Source organism: Schistocerca piceifrons, unplaced genomic scaffold (assembly GCF_021461385.2).
Source record: "Schistocerca piceifrons isolate TAMUIC-IGC-003096 unplaced genomic scaffold, iqSchPice1.1 HiC_scaffold_1870, whole genome shotgun sequence".
NCBI lineage: Eukaryota > Metazoa > Arthropoda > Insecta > Orthoptera > Acrididae > Schistocerca > Schistocerca piceifrons.
Genome location: NW_025727757.1, coordinates 2,807,530 through 2,826,778, shown reverse-complemented (window position 1 = coordinate 2,826,778; position 19,249 = coordinate 2,807,530). Strand labels below are relative to the sequence as shown.

The 19,249-nt window shown below is 42.9% G+C and overlaps 1 protein-coding gene across 1 annotated transcript in view; it reads left to right on the top strand.

The window, feature by feature from the left end:
* Nucleotides 1-16,800: 16,800 nt before the first annotated feature.
* The window catches only part of LOC124741118 (ankyrin-1-like), a 45,072-nt gene continuing 42,623 nt past the window's right edge, over nucleotides 16,801-19,249 (top strand). Inside the window, exon 1 of the mRNA XM_047248652.1 lies at nucleotides 16,801-16,862. The gene's annotated coding sequence lies outside the window, so the exon portion shown is untranslated. The remainder of the gene's footprint in view (nucleotides 16,863-19,249) is intronic.

Here is a 19,249-nt window from a genome sequence, read left to right as displayed (position 1 = left end):
TTATTTGTCATTCGCGATGGCCAGCGGCTATTTCCGTAGCAGTACGAAAATATTTGTTCGCTCCAGTTACTATCCTCTCTGGAAAGATCACCTGGAACTACGACCTTTAACTGGAGTCACCGTGTCAGGAACGTCTAGACACACAGTTATTCCGTTACCAGCTTCCAAGTTATCTATAACTACCAGAGAACTAGAACTACGAGCCAATAACGATAACTGCCAGAGGAGAATACCGGTCTCTGACAGTTATTTCCATAGTCGCTCGAATTCCTAAGTAACTTTCCTTCTACTACCCGTCCACGCTAAATTAACACGTAAGACGGTGGCTTAAGGGAACGACCGTACTTGTTAATGCCTGTACTGCAGCTCCTATCAGCCACGGCTCGGACATTAATTTTATTTAATTGTTTATGCTAAAAGTAACGAAGGCCCACGAAATAGTACACAGTTCTTATCAACAGATGGCGCGCAGTCTCACAGTTATTCCCATGGTCAATAGAACGCCTTCCAAAAGCGCAGTACGATCTTCGGTCAACAGATGGCGCGAGGCACTGTTGACACTAAACAGTTATTGAAATAACTGCCAGAATCAGAGGAACGGTTATAGCAGTAACCGTTACTTCTCAGTAACCGGTTATTTCTATCAGTTACGTTATTTTTTGCCACCTCTAGCGAGTCGTGTCCAGTGTGACGTTCTGCGTTGGGATTTCGTGCTGCTGCTGCTGCGCCGAGAATTTCTTCTGCTACACCCACACCCTTAATAAGGTAAGGACGACTGTTTTCATGCGTTCCCACAATATTGAATTATTTTCTTTGTTTTCTTTTGGTTTGTTTCTGCAAAGTCACGGTAGCTGTAAGGTTTCATTTACGTTCACTATGGAGACTATCGCTTACGAAGCAAACCGTGTTCGGTTATTACGCTCTCAGAATACTAACGAATTTCGTATTACAAATCTTGATATTTTAAAGTCTTACCGACATTCCTATTAATTCTGCTGTTCTACGGACTTTAGGCATGAGTGAAAAGCATAGGCTCGGACGAGATTTCTACTCGTATTCGCGCCATTTTGTTGAATTTTTTTTTCCCGAAATGTAGGTTCGTATTTGTACACATGTGATCCATAAAAGAATTATTCTGCGTGTTAGGAATAACAGAACAGAATGACGGAACACTGCTTCTGCAAGTAGATAAGATGCTACTATGGCAACTTCGACTATTGAGGAATTAAACAATTACTTTACGTCAGGATAGTGCATAGACCTTGGGACAGTCTGATCCTATTCCTAATGGTTTGAAATCAAACCAAGCTAGACGCATTTTGACAGTTCGATAGTGGAGCATTGAACCCGGTATTTCCCGAAGCAGTCAGCTCCACGAAAACTGCCGAATTTAGTACAACTGATCTGTTAGCTTCTTTCTCCCAGTCCTGCATTAGCAATCGTCAGCACGTTACGTCACGCAAATGTTTTAATACAGAACGCTGTTCCATTGAATTTCGATATCTTCACTTTTCTAGAGTGATGTTTTTGGTGACAAGGTAGTCTGTTGGGTACTCAGTAAGACTATATGTGTAAGTGCAGAAATTAATGAATTATTACGTTGACCTAAAATTGATCCTCTTGCTAGAAATGTTGTCAAAATTCCCGGCGTTACGGGCTTAGTCTTCACTTCTGTTAATAATCGTGCATCTCCAGGCAGTGACTGTGCAGTACACTTACCAAAAAATTGTCGGTTTTCTGCTAAGGGGGTATCTGGATGTGTGAAGCAGTGCCCCACGTAAAGGACCAGCACTGAAACACTTTGGCAGTAAAAGCAGCCATCCTCAGAATCCTTTCTGACAAGTGTTTGTCAGTGCTCAGAACGATATCAAAATACAGAGTATCAGTTACAAATCGCACTGCAGAACTCGACTATTATATATATATTCTTGATGGAACAGTCCATAGCTGTACTTTCGGTTCATAGCGTGCACGCTGGACACTACGAACAGGCAGTTCACCTGTGGACTGTTCCATCAAAAAATAAGTTCGGAGATACTGAAGATTCACATACATGTTCTTGTCAAACCAAACGGGTGCTCCTGAGTAATACTTTAATAGGACAAATAAAGAATTATTCAACTGTTGCGGCTGTAAGAAGAACTCATTGTTACATCTGTAGTTGCCTACAGTATAAAGTTCGTTGCTGTTGCGTAAAGGAAGGAATACACAGTTTATATCACAGCAAGCGGATCTCTTGTCATTAATACGTTGGGAGTAATTTCATCGTCTTTTGTGTAAGTAAATGAAAAATAGCAATGCAGGTGGTTGTAGACAAACTTCCACAAAGAAGGGCTGATACGGTAGCCATCTCCCTGAAATATCGGTTATGTTGATAAATTGGTCTGCATCCATAGATACATACATAGATTGATCCTTGTTGCATAGAGCATTAATACATTTCGTAATGTTGTGGGATATGTCACTTGAACATAAGTTTTATTTACACAAAATAGTAAATATTTTTATAGTTAATACTTCATGTCTAAGGATTCATCTGTTCAATAAGGTCAAGGGAAGTGTCCGATTCCAGATGATATTGTTTAGTGGTATTTGGGGAGTTTTGTGATGTCGGTTTTTTCGTCTTTTTGTGTGGTTTTTGTATGGGGATGGGCGTCTAAATTAGTTTATATTTAATTTTCCCCCCACCCAAAAACACCCCATTTCCCACGCTTGTCACGTTAGTGTCATTAGGCTTCTTGTGGAAAGTGTTTGTGTGTTTCTTTTTCGATGTATTTTCGTCCTCACAATGTGTACATAGCGACTTTATATGCGCCATATTGGAATCGTGGTTTATGGTCGTTTCCGCCATATTTGTGACGTCATGGGTCAAAGCAGACGGGCGGGATCGGACGCTTCCGTATGTCCATAATTTTCTTTTCTTTTAAATGTTGGTTAGATATCGGCCGGATTCTTAATGCTATTTGAAGATCATCGTTTCTTGTGTTGTAGCTATGCACTTCGCTGTTACTTTTGAATTGGGGTGTGTCATTAATGACAAATTTTATAAATGAATATATATACGTCGAAGGTACTGTGAATACCTCAAGTTCATTAAATAAATGTCCACAAGGTGTTCTTCGGTGGGCTCCAGCTGTTAGCCCGATCACAACCTTCTGTGCCATGAATACTTTTCCTCTTAGTGACGAATTGCCCCCAGATACGATACCATGTGTAAGCAGTGAATGAAAATAGGCATAGTAGGCTAATTTAATGATGTTCATAACCAATATTTTGCAATAACCGCAGTAGCGTAAGTAGCTCAACCTAACTATTTCAGCAGATCATCGATGTTTTTTCAAATTCAATTTCTCATCAGTGTTCACATCCAGAAATTTTGAATACCCTGCCTTAGCAACAGACTTCAGTTCATAGCCTATATTTATCAGTGTTATGCCATTTACTGCACAGAATTATATTCACTGTTTTTTCTCAAAATTTAATAAGTGTCCGCTTGCAGAGAACCACTTAGTAATTTTGTGAAAGACATTATTTACAATTTCCTTGAGTGTGATTACTGTACTTGTATCATTAGCAAAAAGAACTAGCTTTGCATGCATTAATATATATTGAGAACAGTAACGGACGCAAGACTGAACTCTCTGGGACACCATTCTTGATACCTCCTCAGTTAAAGGACTCTACTGATTTTTGCAGACAATCTGAAGTGCTAATTTCAGCCTTCTGCATTCTTCCAGTTAAATATGAATTAAACCATTTGTGCACTGTCCCACTCATGCCACAGTACTTAAGCTTGTGTAGAAGAAATTCATGATTCACACCATCAAAAGCCTATGAGAGGTGACAAAATATCGTAATGGGTGATGTTTGGTTATTCAGTGCATTTAATATTTGATCAGTGAAAGCCTATTTATAGCATTTTCTCTTGAAAAGCCTTTCTGAAAACCAAATTGACATTTTGTTAGTACTTCATGTTTACAGGTACGTGATGCTACTCCTGAGTACATTACTTTTTCAAGACTTTTGAATAAAGCTATCAGAAGTAAGACTGGCTGGTAGTTGTTAGCATCAGACCTATCCCCATTTTGGAAATACGCAAGCATCCGATCCCGCCCACCTGCTTTGACGTCACAAATATGGCGGAAACGACCATAAACCACGATTCCAATATTGCGCATATAAAGTCGTTACGTACACATTATGAGGACGAAAATACATCGAAAAACAAACACACACACACTTTCCAGAAAAAGCCTAATGAGACTAACGGGACAAGCGTGGGAAATGGGGTGTTTTTGGGTGGGGGCAAACTAAATATAAACTAATTTAGACACCCACGCCAATACAAAACAACACAAAACTACCCGAATACCACTAAACACAATATCATCTGGAATCGGACACTTCCCTTGACCTATATAGCTCAGCAGCAGCTCCCGATCCCATAAATTAGGATCAAACACTTTCCTTGGCCTATATACCTCGAAAACATCTCCCGATACCAATACCAAAATACAGACACACATTGGGATCGAACACTTCCCTTGACCTGTGCACTGTTAATTTTATCCGTCATATCCATTCCTGAACAAAAACAACCGATTAATTTTACTAAAATTACCACACGATGTACAGCGAACACTAAATTAACCTTCACACAAAATCGTTAACTCACTGAAACGAATTCCACCACAAACACAGCCGACACTCGAACAATTCTGGATAATGAGCAAAAGCAAACTGAGCCCATTACACCAGACGAACGAAAACCCTGAACACACCACCAGGGAGCACAACAAACCACAACACGACGACATCTACAAACACGCCACACTCACAAACCAAACTCCGCGCCGTCGTGACGTCACACACAACACCCTTACGTCACTGGTCAAAGCCGACGCGTGCGATCGGACGCTTCTGTCGACCCCTCATTTCTACGCAGTTTTTGAACAACAGCGTATTTCAGTCTATCAGGAAAAATACATATCTGGCTGAGACTCCTACTTATTTGTTGGGAACAAGCTTTCAGTACTCCGTAGCACAGCGAGAGGTCTAGGTTGGTGTGGAGTAAGGTGGTATGGCTGTGAGACGGGTAAGACAATGAACGTGAATGCGAAATAAAGGGTGGGGCTACGGGGTTCGTATGTAGCATGTACTTCATCATAAGAGCAAACCAGATGTAAACAAACACAAGCGTGATGATTGGTCAGCAGCCGTAGCTCTCTCACCACTGGTGGTGTTCCGCTCTTGGAAGTAGGTCCAACTTAAGTGTTCGATAGCTTATTAGTATGTCAGTGCGGAAGAACCTTTCAGACATTCTGACATATTAACAGCCATCAACGTCTATCTTAATCGTACTTTACCTACGTAACTTTTATCTTAAAAATTGTGTACAGTCAGTGTCTCTGTAACCAGCACTTGTGCTATGATTGTCTCGCTGTTCATACGTACCGCGAAAATGGACGACACTGCTTCCTGCTTCGTAGTGAAACGCGCGCGTGGGTTACTCCTACTTCCTTTCTTGAACATCACTGTGACCTGTGCTACTTTCCAGTCTTCAGGAACAGACCCTTCGTCAAGTGAGCGGTTGTATATGATTCATAAGAAAGGCGCTGTTGTCTGCATACTCTGAAAGGAACCTGATTGCTATATCATCTGGACCTGAAGACTTGCCTTAGTAAAGTGATTTGAGTTGTTTCGCAACACCAATCTACTTTTGTCACTCACGCTAACAACTGTTCTGGTTTCGAATTCTGGAATATGCACGTCGTCGTCTTTCGTGAGGGAATTACGGAAAACTGTATTTAGTAACTCCGCTTCAGTGGCGCCACCATCGGTAACTTCTCCATCGCTATCGCCCAGTGGCGGTGTTGACTGCTTTCTGCCACTGCTGTACTTTACATACGACCAGAATCTCTTTGGGTTTTCTACCATATTTTGAGACCATATTTCATTGTGGAAACTATTAAAAGCATCTAGCATTGACGTCCACACTATTTCGAGCTTCCGTGAATCTTAGCCAGTCCTCGAGATTTTGCGTTCCTCTGAATTTGGCATGCGTTTTTCGTTGCTTATGCAACAGTGATCTAACGTGTTTTGTGTACCGTGGTGGATCAGTCCCGTCTCTTAACTTAGGCGGTATGAATCTATTGCTGTGGATACTGTATCTGTGAATTTGAGCCATATCTTCTCTACACTTACATAATTAGCTTGGAAGGAATGGAGACACTCTTAGGAAAGCATCAAGCAGAATTTTTATCTGCTGTTGTAAATAGTTGTATTTTGCGTTTGTTTTTAGTGGTTTTGGTTGATATGGTTTTGCGCCATATATGGCAATTAAGTCATGAGTCACCAATTTTAAGAAAAATGCAGATCTTGTAGTTCACAATTACATATCACACGAAAATTTCTGGTTTTCATTGCAAGTATAAATTCTCAATTACCGATATTTTATAAAATATTGTAAAAGATGGTTGGAGATAAAACGTTATATAAATAAGTTTCTTGGAGAAAAATTGTAAAGTCAAGTACGCTCTTCGCATATGCTCATTGTTTTGTAGGAGAGATGTGATCTAACATGAGCCAGAGTGATAAATGGCGCAGAAACATGGAAGACAATTTTGACGCCGTCGAGCACGCTGTAAAAATGAAGCATTTTTAGAGTCGTGATCTTAACACTGCAGTCTGAAGACGGCAGTGGAGCCAAGTTAAGGGATTTGTCGCGAGAAATAACAAGACATTACGCTGTCAAACGTACTGCAACTAATGCGCGAAGCTTTGTGATACGTCACTGCCTAACGACGGCGAACTGCAGAACAGCACGTCACGAAAGAGGAGGAGGAGGAGGAGGAAATGTGGACTTTTTTGTGGCTTGGGGTTCTGTCTCTAATAGACTCGTTATCAACGTAGCTGTACTGAAGTGTGTTCAGCGGCGTCCGATGTGGAAGGAGTTCAGAGATTACCAGACAACTGACTCCGATACCTTCAGTGGCTTAGTATTTTACTACATTGCGCTTTTACGCCGCACACAGCTCATGTAGAAAAATTACCCTCGTTAGTCACGAATTTTCAACGAATTTTCATCACTCCTCCTTTTAATTAAAATACTATGTTCGCTAATATCGATGGCATGTTATATTTTCCGTCCGGTCTCCTGAGGAGAAAATCACCCGAGTTTTACCATATATTATTTCCTTCTGTTTAAAAATTCACATCCAAAACTGTATTGTCCTCTGCTCGTCTCTGTTTACGTCTGAACTGCCACTGCTCACACCAGAGCACGTTAGCTGGACCACTTGCCCGGCCAGTGCTGTCAGAGCTAAACGCGCCGGTAAAGCTGTTGTCCCGTATTACAGCACAAGTCGATAGGCACAGCATAAAACGAAACCTCATTATCGTACTTGATTGCACTTGTGACCGCTTGGCATCTGCTCCTCCTGAAACTAAATCCAATGAGGTTCCAGCAAACGCGGAAGAGTACATAGTGTAATGTTTACATGAAGTTTATTGTGATGAACGGACTATAGGCCGATGTCCAGATTTGCAATATATTTAATGCACTTTGCCGTATATATCATGCCTTCCAAATTAAAATCTTAAACTGCTAGGGCACAACCACGTACTGTCGTAACACAAGACTCCCCACCGGGTGTCCTAGCGATGCCACACACTGGCTTTGACCTGTGCCATAGTTCCACGTGACTCTCTCTCTACTCCCAGTACAGAGGCAGAACACAACACTGACGTTTGTTTCCCTCCCACGTTGTTGCTTGGAAGGCAGGGTGTGCTGACACTATTCTGCAGCTGAGACTGAAACGGCAGTTAGTGATTTGGTGAAGTGTATGAATGTGCTGTGATGGAAACAAACTAAATAGTCCTTGTTACTACACGTATTTTACGCATACTGCATTTTGGTTAGTGGCTTATCCGGCATTTTCGTCGTCGGTCAAAGAAGATTGGCAGCGGTACCAACAGGAACGGTATTTTCTTATTGGTAGTGTGGACACATCTCGTAGAGTACTGGTCCGTATTTCCTTTCACGAAATTCGTGCAGCAAGAATCGTCATGTGCTGTTAAATGTGCATTCAGTCTGTGTCGGAAAACATCTTTCTGTTCACTCTTTAGGTGTTTCTGATCATGTGATCTTCTGATGCAAACCTGTAAAGTGTCATATGGAACCCAGAATTCAAATGATGGTCAACTCATCAGTATGCAAATAAACAGACAGTAATAAATTTGTCATCGGGATGGAAATTTCATTTTTAGCTACATAATGCATACGAAGTTGCACGGAGAATTTTCCCGTCATTTACAATTAGCGGGAAGTCAGTGAATTCTCCCATGACTTCAGTTGTGCCGTGTTGTGGTTGGTTGGAAACAGCAGCCGCAGTAGACGCCAGGTTACATTCAGTTTCCGCGAAGCTTAAGTGGTGCATTTCGTAGTCCTTACTTACTAAATTGCACGCCACGAAACTCTTAGTGATACGTTTTAGGGTACATAGTTATTGGAAAACTGAAACGTCCTTCGCAATTGTGCAGTCCAGGCATGCAGTACGGAGCATTGGACAGCGTTTCCAGTACTTGGAGCTGCAACAACGGTTCTGCTCGCTTGGTCGGCTGTGTTCCTGTGAAGACAAACAAAGGAAATGGCGGAAGACCACACTTTATGTGGGCCGTGAAGAATGGTTAAAAAAAAGAAACTTATCACACTGTTACCCCGTGAGTTGACATTTGCACGTGACCGTTATAATTATTTATGCATCAAAAAACGTAATCATTTGCCATGGCTCCTACTGGATAGGAGGTCCTAAATTCCGTATTATGAAACAGCACCGTTTCAAGGCAACTGTACATGGGAGATTTTTTAAAACACGACACTTTCTTTCTGATGTGTTATAATCAGACGCCATATAAGGACGTATCGGCTGCTAAAGCCTTCATTACATTCAGTTTACGGTGCGGGGGCTGATCTTCCAGCGGTTGATTGTGAGGCAGCGGTTGTAAGCGTTGAGTCACAGAGCAGAGGGGGGCTACGGAGGTGACTCCTACCATCTCACCTTCACGTTTGTAAAGGTTCTGGGACTTCTTTATTACGTTAATTGCAGTTAGTTCTTAGATATTAGATATTGTGTACATACAGTAGTTCCCTTTCTCTGGAGGTGTGCGTCTCAGGTCTGGGTTGTCATTGTCAATAATTTACAAATCTACATATTAAGTGTGAAGCTTGCAAATGTGAATAAATATTAACACGTTGATCATCTGGCAAAGCAAATTACCGTTCAAAATAAAAAGCATAGAACTGAACGACACATTTGCCACAGAATAAAAAGGTAACGTAGTCTCAGCTATACATAAAATGTAGCCGTATGTGAAGTGTACAAAAGACCATTTAAGGGCTAGTTTTTCTAGGCCACTTCTTTCCCAGATAAAAATCTCCCATTAAAGGCTCTCCTCAACCACCTATATTACGCTTTTCTTGATTTTATTACACAAAATGTTACAGATAGTGACGTGTTTTCGATATGCTAGCTGTGTCGAGGTTTCGAAAAGGCTTTACTTACTGGACACAAGGTAAGTGAGCTGATGGTTTACCTCACTTGTTAGAATGGCTGCCCCTCCCCTTTTTTTCTGAGTACGGACCAACTCCACTCATTAGTTTTCAGATGTTTTAAAAATAAGTTTATTTTCTTGAGAAGCTTGAATGAGCAGGTTATTGGAATATGTGCTGGCTGGCTTAAGATTCTTTTTGCTTGTAAATCAGCAAGTGGTCTCACTTTTGGTGTTGATGAAGGCGTATTAGCAAAAGCAGTTGGCACAACTTTTTCAGTAAGTTTCGGAGCTAATTCTTGCCAACATTTTAATCTCTCCCTTATCCACAGCCCGGTCCACATGAATGCAAAACTTATGACGTCAAAATAACGTCACGTTTGCAGGAACTCCTGTGAACTGTAGGTTGCCCTTAACACAGCTGCAAGATCACACCACACAAGACGAAATACACTACTGACCATTAAAATTGCTGCACCAATAAGAAATGCAGATGATAAACGGTTATTCATTGGACACATATATTATACTAGAACTGATATGTGCTTACATTTTCACGCAATTTGGGTGCATAGATTCTGAGAAATCAGTACCCAGAACGACCACCTCTGGCCGTAATAACGGCCTTGATACGCCTGGGCATTGAGTCAAACAGAGCTCGGATGGAGTGTACAGGTACAGCTGCCCATGCAGCTTCAACACGATACCACAGTTCATCAACAGTAGTGAATGGCGTATTGTGACGAGCCAATTGCTCGGCCACCACTGACCAGACCTTTTGAATTGGTGACAGATCTGGAGAATGTGTTGGCCAGTGCAGCAGTCTAACATTTTCTGTAAGCAGAAAGGCCCGTACAGGACCTGCAACATGCGGTAGTGCATTATCCTGCTGAAACGTAGGGTTTCACAGGGATCGAATGAAGCGTAGAGCCACTGGTCATAACACATCTGAAATGTAACGTCCACTGTTCAAAGTGCCGGCAATGCGAACACGGGGTGACAGACGTGTAACCGATGCCGCACCATACCATCACGCAGGGTGATACGACAGTATGGCGATGACGAATACACGCTTCCAATGTGCGTTCACCGCAATGTCGCCAAACACGGATGCGACCTTCATGATGCTGTAAACAGAACCTGGATTCATCCGAAAAAATGTTTTGCCATTCGTGCACCCAGGTTCGTCGTTGAGTACACCATCGCAGGCGCTCCTGTCTGTGATGCAGCATCAAGGGTAACCGCAGCCATTGTCTTCGAGCTGATAGTCCATGCTGCTGCAAACGTCGTCGAACTGTTCGTGCAGATGGTTGTTGTCTTGCAGACGTCCCCATCTGTTGACTCAGGGATCGAGACGTGGCTGCGCGATCCGTTACAGCCATGCGGATAAGATGCCTGTCATCTCGACTGCTAGTGATACGAGGCCGTTGGGATCCAGCACGGCGTTCCATATTACCCTCCTGAACTCACCGATTCCATTTTCTGCTAACAGTCATTGGATCTCGACCAACGCGAGCAGCAATGTCGCGATACGATAAACCGCAATCGCCATAGGCTACAATCCGACATTTATCAAAGTCGGAAATGTGATGGTACGCATTTCTCTTCCTAACACGAGGCATCAGAACAACGTTTCACCAGGCTACGCCGGTCAACTGCTGTTTGTGTATGAGAAATCGGTTAGAAAGTTTCCTCATGTAAGCACGTTATAGGTGTCGCCACCGGCGCCAACGTTGTGTGAATGCTCTGAAAAGCTAATCGTTTGCATATTACAGCATCTTCCTGTCGGTTAAATTTCGCGTCTGTAGCACGTCATCTTCGTGGTTAGCATTTTTAATGACCAGTAGTGTATTAATAATAATAGTAACCTCAGAGTTTTTCAGATGATCCAGTTATCTGTAATGTACTGTCTGCAAGAAGCTGCATAAATATTGAGTCAGATCTTGATAAGAATTCAGAGCGGTGGAAAAACGGCAACTTGATTTAAATGTTCATAAATGTAAAACTGTGCCTCCAGAAAACTAAAAAATAATATTCTACGACTATATCATGGAGTCACTGTTGGAATCGGCCGACACATAAAAAGTACCTGGTATGAGATGGAATGAAGACATACGCTTAGTTGTAGGTAAAGCAGGTGACAGACTTCAGTTTACTGGTGGAGAGCGGTCAGCCTACAGAGGACTTTGCTTACAAACCACTCGTACCACCGGTTCTAGAATATTGCTCAAGTGTGTGGGACCCGCACCAGATACGACCAACTAGGGATACTGAACGTATACAGAGAAGGCAGCACGAATTGTCATGGGTTTGTTTGACCCGTAGGAGTGTAACGGAAGTACGCAAGTAACTGAACTTCCAGACTCAGACAGGCCCAAACTATCCCGAGAAAGTCTATTAACAAAGTTTCAAGGACCGCCTTTAGATGGTGATGCTAGGAATATACTTACAATCGTCTACGTACCGCTCACATAGGGATCGTGAGGATAAGATTAAAATAAGTACTAAGAGTACAAAGGCATTCAGTCATTCTTCCCGCGCTCCATACGTGAATGGAACAGGAAGAAACCCTGACAACTGGCATTGTGGGACGTACTCTCTGCCGCGGTCGTTCGCAGAGCATATAGATGTATATGTAGATGCGAATGAAGATGTTCAGCATCGTATTATCATAGCGTCTTCCGTAGTTTCGGGCCATTCTCGTTGTCATTTTCTTTTATTTTTTCATCGCAGTGCCTCTTAATTTTCGTTTCATCACTGGCACAGGAATTCTGCTGTAGATTTCTTCTGCACTTTCTCGAGCCGGCCTATTCATCCACAGTTGTTCCTACTTGTACTTCGGTCGATTCCCAAGTTGAGCTCCCATTTTCTCTTTGAGAATTACCTAATGCTGTTTCTAATTTCAGCTCGCAAGTACTGTGGATTCCTATAAAATTTTAATGATTCCAGTTTAAGTGGACTGCCTGTAGGAATTTGTTATGATTTCCTAAGGCTTCTGTGCATGTACTGTATTTGCAACATCGAGCGTTTCCTTACCTGTACTTTCCAGTTCCAAATTTCCTGCTGTTTATTCGCTCCCAAGTGTCTCGATAATGTCCGTACTTGGCGTACATACAGGGTGGCGCACGAAATGTTACAATTTTGTTTTTGAATATAAACTTTGTCAATACAATATGAAAGGAACATATACTACAATGAGGAGCCGTCCATGGAGATTTGTTCTAACTGAGCACATGCTCAATATGTCCGCCATTGGTGAGCCAATTTTGTCCGTCATTGAAGCGACCTGGAAGCCTGAGTGAAATGATCTGCACGTCGAAATGCTCGTGTAAAAACTCCAATAGTCCAGACCTCAATCCACGTGACCTTCTTCTTTGGGGGTACCTAAAGGAAAAAATTTCCCCGAAACGTCCACTTGATTTAATGGAGCTCAGAAAACTTATTTTTCAAGCTTGCACTGAAATTGGGGAAGACATGTGCCGTAGGTAATCATTAACTTCAGTATTCGTGTGAAGGAAGGTCGGAAACAAAATGGTGGACATATTGAGTATGCGGTGAGTTAGAACAAATCTCCAAGGGCGGCTCTTCATTGTAGTACATGTTCCTGTCAGATCGTATTGACAGTAAAGTTCATATTCAAAAACAAAATGGTAACACATTTCGTGCGCCACCCTGTATGTTGCCAGTGAACATGGGCATTTGTTTTAGTAGATTAAAGAATCCCCTATGATCACCATCAGTCACATCCCCCACGCTCCTGTCCTAGCCACCTGGCAACCAGCCTTTCCCGCTCACTCTTTCCTGTTCTCCTTCTATCCCACTTAACCTGTTTCCTGCCTCTCCAAGTGCCGCGAGGTTTGAGGCGCCGTGTCACGGATTGCGCGGCCCCTCCCGCCGGAGGTTCGAGTCCCCCCACGGGCATGCGTGTGTGTGTGTTGTTCTTAGCATAAGTTAGTTTACATTAGTTTAAGTAGTGTGTAAGTCTAGAGACCGATGACCTTAGTAGTTTGGTCTCTTACGAATCAACACACACACACACACACACACACACACACACACACACACTCACACGAACGCGAACGCGCGCGCGCGCGCGTCGCGCGCCTCTTCAGATTTCGCAGTAACTTCAACAGCGATATCGTCCTTGATTTTGCTTCCTAAGTTCTTCCATATCATCATCAATTTCTGAGCTCTGTGAGTCTACTGTAGTCGTTAAGGTGCCATATTTGGCAACTGAATCTCAGTTCAGCTCCTCCTTTGACGCCAGCAAGTCTGCAGTGTGCCTTTAACTCTTCGCTGTGTGCTTATTCTTTTTATCAGCGTGGCCAAATTGGCCAATCACGTTCTGCTCAGAGCTACATGCTCTGCTGTCCTCTGTTCACTTCTCGTTGCTTCAGCCTCGCCCGCACTCACACTTAGTAAATTGTGCACTCGTCCCGAAACACTGCTAGCTGTGAGTGGAACAGGCTGTGCACGTCCTAAATCTAAACATCTCCGCTGCACCACTGAAGTCTGGCTCACTCATTTGCCTCGCATCGGAGGAACCTACTGTTTCATTTTGCACATTTTCGTGGCTAAAAGTGGGGAGAATCCATCTCCCACACGCCTCTGTACCTTCGCAGTCTCTTTTTTGGGCATTTCGTCTACTCACCACCTTTTTTCTTTTCTCCTCGTACTGTTTTTGGAGCGACTACACGTAATTATTTTCGAATAACGCAAATCAAAATCTTAACAGAAAAAACACTACCTGAAACAGATTCACTTAAATAACATGCTAAATTTTTACTAAGTTCATCACACTGGCTAAATAAGAGTATTCATCGCAAGCAACCTAATAGAATGAAAATGAGCTTCACACGCAATTCGCAGCGCAAAATCGTCACACGAGCATTAATTACATTTAAAAAAACTCCCCAATCAAAAGGATTACGACGAAAAGCTCCCAAAGTTCCATAAACACACTTCACACAAAATTCAAAACAGACATCAAAGACGACACTGTTTCGTAAAGCAAGCAACAACGCTGATCAACCACAATGAAGTAATTGTGTGAGATCTGTAGAAAATAAAATTTACATGTTAGTACACCCTAACAATGTCACAGCATCAACATAAGATCCCTGGGGTGACCGAAATCCTGTGCAATAGGTCTCGCCATTATGAAGGCTACCTGTTCTCCGCAAAATTCAGATTTAATGGCAAAGTCGGTGTTCCGAATGAAACATGTTCCTGACTTCAAATACCAACAGCCAGTAGGCAAACAGAGGCTATTTTCGTTTCATTGAGCACGCACCAGACACACAAACTTAGATTGTGGCTGAAATTCGTTCATGTACTGGAAAAATAGCAGAGAAAACCACCACCTGTCAGTCTGTTGTATGAGCTAAGGAATGAAATATCCTCGTACCGGATACACAAGACAACATATTACAATATTATTGATCGCTATTAAGGGAGGATAAGAACTTAATGATTTTAGGGATCTTGACTAGGAAGCAGAGTGGTGCTGTGAGGTGGTATGTAAAGAGCCACTCGACGTTTACGTCTGAATTAAAACACACGAAAATATTAAATGGTGCTTAAACTTCGACATATGGTACGTCTCTCTCGAATGCAGCCTCCAAATGCGGAACCCAATCTGCCAAATATGGGGTAGGATTTACTTGATGCAGACACTGACCATCCATACATTATATAGTTTTGAAGAATGCTTGCTTATTCTGCTTTTAAGTACACTGGCACAGAGAGCAACTACTTTCGACAGTCAACTTCTGAGGACAAAGGCCCATTGCAAGAATTCACTGTAAATCCAATAATTAGACAGTACAGTTACCGAATAAGATCAGCTCTACTCTGTACTTGACAAAGAATTTTAAGTTCGGATTTGGCCTCTAATATGAGACACACAACACCTGTGGGGAAGGAAGTGGATCTAGCACTACACATTCCACCCTCAATAGAAAATATTCTTTCCACAACAATATTTATGTCTGGTACAGCAGGAGCAAAACTCACAAGCGTGTCTATATTTATACATGAAGTACCTGTACTTTTAAGTGTATTGAATACATCGCACAGTCTCTCATCTGTTTCCAAATTATCTCTTTCCAATTTCTCAAGTTTCTGGGATACAATGTTGTTCACGCATCCTTCTCGTCTGAAATGTTGCACATGAGTCTACTGCCTTAAGAATTATCAGAAAATTTAGAAGTTCAGCCCAAGAAACAGTATTTTTTTTTTGTGTTATCCAGTGAAATGATTTCAGAGGTTGAAGTGGAGAACTCTACTTTTTCAAACAAGTCTTAGAATTGGTAAAAGGCTCGTATTTGACTGAGTGAAAGTACCTTCTTTTCCAAGTTAATTAAAATGGTATTATTTCTTGAAGCAAGTTGAAACCGTGGTTATTTCCATCTTTTGGACTGAATTTAAAAAACATTTTCAATGGGCATTGTGTGAAATGAAGCCAAAGAAGTGACTGTGTGTTCTCGAAAATTTGTTTCAGCAACGTGGGACACCTATTCTGAGATAGAAAAGAAGATTTCAAAGGTTCAATAACTTTCGTAACTCCTGGCAACAATGAGAACCATCTAGTTTTAATACTACCCAGAACTTTCCTGTGTCGAGTATCAACGAAATCACAGAATGATTTCAGTTGGTCCACACGTTGAGGGCAAATGTGTGTCGTGCTCAGTGTAACTTAGAGTAAGTTAGAGTAAGTAGTACGTGAGCCCAGGCACCGATGATCTCAGCATTGATATCCCTGTAACGTTCTTTAACGAAAACTTGTCACACTCGTCCGTCATTTCTGGAGTAGCAAATGATCGATACGAATCGCGAAGCTCGCGCGTAAGTCACTGGCACTCAGCACGATGACGGAAGATGTTGTGTTCACACCTCTCCTCATCCAGTGACCAAAATGCAGCGTCTTTGTTCCATCTTTGCGTTGACCAAAAGCGGTACTGGGAAATCGGTTGACGAAATCCGGTTTTTGGGGCGCCAGGCGAAGGGGGTGTGTGTTGGCAGCTGTATAGCGCGGTTCGAGGTAACTGACTGTGGCGTGGGTGGGACGCGGGCGGTCCGGCAGCGCCGACACAGACGTAGACGCCCCGCAGGCACTGCTGCAGCCGTTCCCTCGCCTGCTGCGCGAGCTGGCAACGCCGCCCCGTGACGTCAGTGCAAGGGGGGGGGGGGGGCAGCCGGCTGTGCGGCCCAGTTGTGACGCAGCAGCCTGGAGCTAAGCAGCGTGCCACGTTGTCCTGCCTACCCAGACAGAGCTTGTGTATGTTGTGTTTCCACGGGAATACCACAGAAAGGTAAGGCAGGAATTTATGGGAGCGGCGGATGTTCTGCACGCTTTTGTGTGGTTTTTGTCGCGTAACTCACTTACTGCACTTGTCTAATACATTGTCTTACTTTGAAAAATTACGACCGCTACGAACAAAGGGGGTGGCTAACAGTGTGTTAAATTACCGTCTTGAGTGTTCAGTGATTTATTGGTCGTTACTTGTGGCCTTGCTCCAGTCTATGAAAACTTGAGCGAGAAGAACGTGGAACGAATGGAAAATAACGCCACATTCAGTCGGCTAGTGTTTCGATGTGCCAGGGTAGATTTCCACGGAATTCACGTACAACAGGCATTTAAAATGAAAACCTCGCGTTCTTGATTATGTTCGTAGGACGCAAGTTTACGAAAACCATCAAACGCAGAACTTTGCAGTAAGCCAGTTTTAGTGCGACAAGGCGTGTAGCGGCTTGCAGGCGTGGCAGAAATTTATTTTTTAATGTTTCGCATAATGTGGCCGAATTCAGACATCTAAAATGTTGTCAAGATGTACTCATTCAGAGGTATAATCTTAAATTGCGGTTGTCACACAGTAAGAGAAGTACCGCAGTTGGAAATATTGCGCGTCGCGAGGTAACGTGACTAAGGGCGCTGAAATACGCGCACGTTAGTCAGCCAGTATTTCAGAATGAGGGCAGTTACCGACTTCCAAGAAACTGCACGCAAGACTACGAGAACTGGAGGGATTTATCCGCTACCCCCCCCCCTCCCCCCACTCCGGCCACGTTGTTGCTGTTCATGGTGTCAACTTAGGCATCAGACGTATCGTTGTAGTCTATCAGTACCTAGCTATTCGCGACGCAGTTTGCAGACAGTATCCCCACAGCCCGTAGGGTATCTGCAAAAATTACATCGTCGTACCGCCCACACATCAGTAGACATGACGTGTCAAAAATTTAGACGCGCGATAAACGGGCTTTTCTTTAGAAAGGAGTGCAAATTAGCCAGACTGTATTCACCCAGTATTTCGGAATGAGCACTTGCTTTCGAACACACGTTAAGAACAATTTCAAACCGTTTGTAAACTTTCTCGCTTACATGCTTAGCGTCACATGTTACTCGTCTGCAAAGTAATCAGACGTAGGAAGCTGTTTCGTGCGCGGGCGTTGCGGATCCTGAAATCCGTTCGCGAATCACAACTCGTGGCGTGACGCCGACACGCTTGTGGCGATGAGACGCAGCACTCGCGTTCATTTGCGTATTTTCACAATGTTCTGGCATTAAGGTTATGGTCAACGAGCAATCTGCAGCTTTCCCCAACACCCTCATTACAAACAGGCGACCATTTGCGTAGTAGTTGGCGAATTCTTGAGAATTTATCGTAATGTTTGTGCTTCACGAAATAAACATTTCGTATTTTTTATCGCTCTGTCACGTCTCCTCGTTTGTGATTTGCTGATGAATTTTTTTTTTAGCACTCTACAACGCTGCATCGCTTTGTTTGGCTGTTCTCGTGTTACTATTTGCCCGATGAGAGAGCCCGGTGTGTCGACAAAGCAACGCGTCAGCGACCTGTGAGGCGCGCCGTGTTCTGTGCGGCCTGCGCTTCAGTCGTATATTATGTGAGGGAGGAGTGAATGTCGGTGAGTCTGACGCCGTCACTCACCAGCTTCTTCATTTCATGTGCAAATTACACGATTAAATTGCAGTGTAGATTTCTATGTGCAGCCTGTAACGGCGGCAGAACCTAGATTTAATTTGTGCCATTTCCAGTGCAACAATTGCGAGAATCGAGGTAGATTTGTTGTTCCGTCAGAGGGCTGAATCACGTCAAAATTAAAACATTTGTGGGGGCATTTGCTAATTATGTTTGACAGAAACCTACAGTAAACATTATTTCGTTTAGCCAGATACTGTTACAGAAGAAAGCCCGTTATTGATGGTAAGTCACAGTTTCGGAATCGTGGGTGGCCACTGACGTCACGTTAACAGACACTTCGGCATGACAAAGTACTGAAGACGACCCGTCTTGAAGAGTTCAGAAATGCCATGTGTCAGTTAGACTGCACATCGTCGTAAAACGCAAATTTGAATACCAAAACCATAAAATTGACAATTTTATCTTCGGAAACAGGTAGATCAACACGACGACTGTCCAGTGCCCTCCCCTTATCCAATGGCAGCAAAGAACGCGTGACGTCACGGAAAAGTGACTGTCGTCACACGTGAGGGACAGGATGATTTGATAAAAGTTGCACGAATTTTATGTATAATAAGTAACCCGGAATCGGTGCTCTAAATGCCCTTCACTTTCGTGACGTGGAACTATGTGTGGTGGCTTTCGTATTTATACTCGCCTATCACAAAATATGCAACACCTGTTCAAAACGTGTCGTGTGTAGCGAGATAAGATTTGCT